A 5,845-nucleotide genomic window follows, 5' to 3' on the forward strand; every position below is an offset into this window, starting at 1 on the left:
CCTAATGCTACCAACCAGTAGAACTTACTGACACGACCACGTGCAAGCTCCGAATCCACAGACTCCTCCTTTCTTTGGCCTTTGTAAAACACAAACACCCCCGTTTGTGACTTTGAGATCCCACTCAAAGGTTTAGCAACACAAACACTCCTGTTTGTGACTCCAAGACCACCCTTGAAGGTTTAGATCATCAACACTTTTGATGACAAGAGAAGGCAACAACTTCTACAATACCGGATCTTGAGATTCTTCAAGGAATAGCACTGGATGAAAACATAAGAAAGCCTTTTAGGAACAAAACCCTAAATACAAAAAAGACACACTCTTTTCTCTCTGAAAAGCCACACAAAAACGTGCTTAGGGTTTCCTTTATATGCTGGGAGAAGTAGATTAGAAACCCTAATCCTAAATGGGCTTGAACTGCTGTTTGGGCTTAATTAAAATTCTGCAAATACGACTTTCGATCGATCGAGTCAGACAGATTATGAAATCTTCTTTCTACAGCTTGTATGTTCTTGAATCTTGACTTGAATCACCTTGAGCATTGTCTAATAAAACCTATAGACTCTAAGATCTATATCTAGACAAGTTTATGTTCACAATTTGCCAATTGTTCTAAACATTTAGAACCTAACATTATATATTGCGGGATTTATTCAAATGTTCATATGATGGAAAAAAATTTTGTTTTTTGAATTTTATTTTATTTTATATTTTCACTTTATGATATATGATTTATGGATTATGAGAAAGAAGGAAATGTTGATCTATGTTTAGGAGAAAAATATACCTATAAGAGTTGATTTGCATGTATCTTTATAGTAATTAAAAAAGTATATATGGTTACACCTTGGTCTAATAGTTCTCACACAATAATATAAGAGGTAACTTTTTTTTATTGCATTGTGTTTCATATTTGTCTTCGCATTGCGCAGGTCTGCGACTAGTAATAACTAATAGCCGAAACGTTTGATTTTTTGTTGACCAATGCTCATTGCACCACGTGGCTACATAAATTACTGACACATTCACTTTAAAACACTAAACAATTGTATGGTTTGCTTATTTAGGCTACATAGCTTCATGCCACCTATCCATTTAAAAAAGTGATAAACTATTATGCTTCACAGTGTTGAAACACCGTTTGACAGACTCTCAGTATTTAAAATAAATAAATAAAAACTTTAGAGAGCAAACGATATAGAGAAAAATCCGGTGAGGCATAGAAAGGGAAAAAATTGCCAAACAGACTATTTGTGGGAAAAAATTAGGCGCGTGGCACGTTTTCAAAGTTATTTAGTAAGTTAGACTGTTTTTGAAAATCGAGTTTGGCAAACTCGACTTTGGGCTGGAAAGCAAACACAATAGTGGCGTTTTTTTTAGTGGCGTTTGTCAAAAACGCCACTATAGGTTTCCTATAGCGGCGTTTTCTATAAACGCTGCTATAGCCACTAAAAAAACGCCACTATAGTGTTCGTTTTTCAGCCCAAAGTCGAGTTTGCCAAACTCGACTTTCAAAAACAGTCTAACTAACTAAATAAGTTTGAACGCATGCTGTCCGGCTAAAATTTTTCAGAATTTTCACTGTTTGGCAAATTTTGCCCATAGAAAGTGAAGAGAGGAAAAAAAAAAACTAAGAAGACAGTCACGCCTCTACCTCCATCAGACCCTGTACTCTCCACCAGTAGGGTTTCGATTTTTTGATTCTTTAAATTTAGGGTCAAATATGATTTAGGTTTGGGTATTTTTGTTAGATTGAATTGAATTCAAGTTTTGGCTTAGATTCGTTTTTGAGTAAGGAATTTGGTTTATAATGGTTTTTAATATCAGTTATCTATCTTAGATTTGGTTTATCTTTGGGATATTTGGGTGTATGTCTTTATTCTTCAGATCTTCATGGATCAATTTGGTGTCTTTACTCTTCCCCATTTCACGCTTTGTTCGTTTCGTTTCTGCAGCTCCATATACACAAGGTCAGCATAACATTGTTAATTTTCTTGTTTCAGATACTCTTTTTGTGTAGTTTACCAAATTCGGCCCTCTTTCTTTCCATTTGCATGTTCCGTTCCAAACCAATAAATATAGGAAAAAGAAAATCCAAAATCGCAAACCAATTTTGCCTCTTTAGAAATTGAAAAGAACCCTCCTTTTTATCAAGAAACAATAGCATCTCTTACAATCTGACCCATTTTGCAACTATCAAAATTTCCAAAAAAATGCATTTTTGTTTGATCTTTCATTGTACAAATATTCATTCTTGGCTTAGCATAGGAAAAAAAAGGTTATTATGCCTTCTAGAATAGTCGCTAGAGAGAGAGGGTCAGCGAGTTTTTTGGCTTAGCAGAGATGGAGAAAAATCTGAAGACCACTACCCCTGTCAGGCCATACTCTCGCCATCGTACAACTTAAAAAAATTCTACAATGAATTGGGCCACAATAGATTTTATTGGTAAGCTCATATAAAAAGTTGCACTGTTCTACATATTTGTTTTTATTGCATTCCACATGTTTAATGAAATCCCTCTTAGACTTAATACGTGATGTTTGGGTTCGATTTTCCCCACCCTATAGCGTGATAAATATAAATGATTTATTCATTTATGAACAATGAATATGAACAAAAGTTTAGAAGGATGAAGTCTAGAAGATATTAGCATGGTGGATAAAATGAATTATGAACCAAATGTGATGCAATTAGTAATATTACATAACATGTACATAGTTTTAATATATATATATATAGCTATGTGATGTGTGCTCACTTATTGCAGACGGTGTTGCCCCACAATTTCAGATGAATAAGCAACAGTCCTCCAAGAACTTCTCAGGCATTTTCTACCCAAACATCAACCCAACTGTATGTAATTGATGGTATTTACGTTAGAAATATTGTTTTAATGGTAATGGTAACTACATTTTAGTTACATGCTTACAAATTGTTTGATAAAATTATAATGTTGCTTTTATTCAAAAATTTCATTTTATATTGTTCATTATACTTTAGGCCAAATTAGTTAATTGTAAAATGATCAAATGTATGGTAAAGAGTCTTCCCTAGAAGATTGTAGAGAGCCCTTTCAACTCTATGCGCCACTTGGCAAAACCTGGAAATTTCTAAAGCCAAAAAACTAAGGCACTGAATTGCTTTAGTAGAGCAAAAATTTACTAAAAGCCAAAAGCACTTTTGCTTATGATCCTCTTGCAATAAACCTTGTATATGACTTAAGATGGTTTCAAATTTCAGTCAAACCCAAAAATTAACTTTTCTTGATTCTAAGGGATTTCAGTTGTGATTGGTGATGTCTTTGTAAATGAGAGTTTCAATTACAAATTTTGTTTTTATATATGGTTTGTTGTCTCTTGCATTTTTCCCCACCAGTGTTTGTAATGTTTTCAAATGGTGTTTTAGTAATAAAAACAATCGATTGATATTGATATTAATTCAAATGTTATAAATATTGCCTTACCTTATAACAATAGTAAGCTAGCAGTTCAATTTTTATTTTATTTGTAAATTCTTACAATCATGGACCAACAAAATTAGTGATCTGCTATTTGCACCAAAGTTAACATTGATAGTATGATTGATGTGTAGGTGTAGAAAAAAGTTTTAAACACCCAAAAGTGGATATGATAGGTAAGATCACCATCATGCAATTGCTGCTGAAAAGTTGCCAGACTTAAAATCCTTTTGTAAGTTTTTGCTTCCTTTTAATTTGCTTCTTCGGTTTGATTTGTAAAAAGAGTTTGGACTGTCAAATGATCTTCATCGTCCCATTTTTCTTATAACTGTAGCCTTTTGTAATTTCCTATCACTGAATTATTTAAAAAAAAAAAAAAATTGAATGCGTTTATATTTGTAATTATTTATAGCTATGAATTTATTTTCTCATGCTCAACCTTTACCATTTTGATGTAAAGAATTGTTGTATTTTTTTGTTTATATGGATCATATTGTTTGAGTTTTGTGTTTTGGTTTATTATCATTTACTGCTTTCGTAATTTTCTGTTATGGTTTGTGCCTATGAAAAACTTTTTGAACAATTTGGTGGGTTATTCCTATGAAAAGCATGATAACTATGAATTTTGAACTACTTATTGCTTATCTAGAAACCACAATTAGATATATACAGATAAGGAAGAGTTTCTTAGAAAAGAAAATTAGAGTTTAAATGAGAACCCATATCCAGAAAAAAAGTGCCACTACCAATAAATGTTTTTATTTTATTTTATTATTATATATGATTTAAGTTTGTATATTTTGGTTGGATTGGTTTTGATTAAGGTATTTAGGTTAGAATTCATTTTGTTTTGGGTTATTAACCAAATCCAAGTTTTTTTAGGTTGTAATGAAACTGCAAGTGGTATGTCAGTATAGACTTTTTTAATATTAAATGATCTTATATGAAATATAAACAAGTCTATGTGCTTAGTGTACCTTAAGTGACTAAATAGTGATCACCTAAATTTTTACAGAATAACTAAGCATAATCCTCACATGAAGCTTTGTGTGTGTGTGTGTTGTTACTTTTTAATTGTCTTGGTTGTTTGTAGTTGTTTTGGGCAGTAATATAAATTTTACCGTGAAGGATACTTTGACGAACATTTTCTTTCATTCTTTTTTTTATTTTTTTTCCAGCTAAAGTACTTGCCTCTTTGTAATAAAAAAATTCCAACTGAGGTTTTGTGCTTTCTTTCATCAAGCCAGTGAGTTAGGGTGCTTAGATTTGGTGCAAATGTGACTTTTACTTGAAAACATCAACTGACAATCAGGTGGAATGCTCATATAGCATTGAGCAATCTTGATAACTCTTGCAACTACTATTGGCTTGCAAGAAGAATGGGAGGACATGCATTTGTTATAGCAATGATTTTTCCAAAGGGTTTAGTTTGATTTGCATTCTACATATTGAAATGTTCCCTCAAACATCACTATGTTAGCTTTAAAAGTTACTATTGCTTCATATATATATATATATATATATATATATTTTTTTTTTTTTTTTTCTTTTTCAATGGCTGGTTGTAGTAATTGTGAAATACTAAAGCCAAGAGTGTGAAGTAGTTGCAGATTTTTTGGGGCTGTTTGCTTTTGTGGCCAAGTGTATATTGGGCAAGATGATTTTATGGAATGTTAGGCTTCTAAGTACGCATAAAAAAAGGTATTTGGTGTAGCAGTATGAAATTGAGGCAACTAATAATGAAATCGAAAATTGGGAAAAGATTTGTGCGCTTTAGAAGCAAGCTAAATATATATTGGCTCTTCAGTGAATGAATCGTGTAGAATAATTGTTCAAATTTTTCTTTCAAAATTTTTGTTTGGGTGTTGAAAAATGTGATGCAAACATCCAATAGTGTAAAATGTCATTTTGGTCAACTTTGTTGACAATAACCCTCTCTAACTGGCCATTGAAATGAAAATGTGTAAGTATTAATTATAAACACATTCGATATAGAGAAACTCCACTCTAATACAACCTTAACTAAAAGATAAATACTATAAATTTAGAGTTATTATAAACGTGGTGTAAGTTACAATTTATATAACAAAATTAATGTGTTTCTGACCCTTTTAAGAACTTTTCATGGTTGGTTTTACACATTCTTTTCTGATCCAAACACATTGTACCATTGAAAATAAGTTCTTTTTTAAAAGAAAGATTAAATCTATTTTTCAATAGCCTTCCCATGCATCGCACGGGTTAGCGACTAGTATATATATATAAAACCGAATCCTCTGTTAGCTCCACAATTTTCCACATCACCTATTTTTTTTAAATGCTTTTTAATGTTTTATTATATTAGAATTTATATGGTATATTATTAATGTCATCTCTTATTTATA

The 5,845-nt window shown here is 31.7% G+C and overlaps 1 long non-coding RNA gene across 1 annotated transcript; it reads left to right on the top strand.

Moving 5' to 3' along the window:
* Positions 1 to 2,278: 2,278 nt before the first annotated feature.
* LOC126725909 (uncharacterized) lies at positions 2,279 to 5,094 on the top strand. Its single transcript, XR_007655632.1, has 3 exons — positions 2,279 to 2,449; positions 2,772 to 2,857; positions 3,596 to 5,094. It is a non-coding gene; the product is annotated as an uncharacterized LOC126725909 (long non-coding RNA).
* The last annotated feature ends 751 nt before the right edge of the window (positions 5,095 to 5,845 follow it).

Source organism: Quercus robur, chromosome 5, assembly GCF_932294415.1.
Source record: "Quercus robur chromosome 5, dhQueRobu3.1, whole genome shotgun sequence".
Classification (NCBI taxonomy): Eukaryota; Viridiplantae; Streptophyta; class Magnoliopsida; order Fagales; family Fagaceae; genus Quercus; species Quercus robur.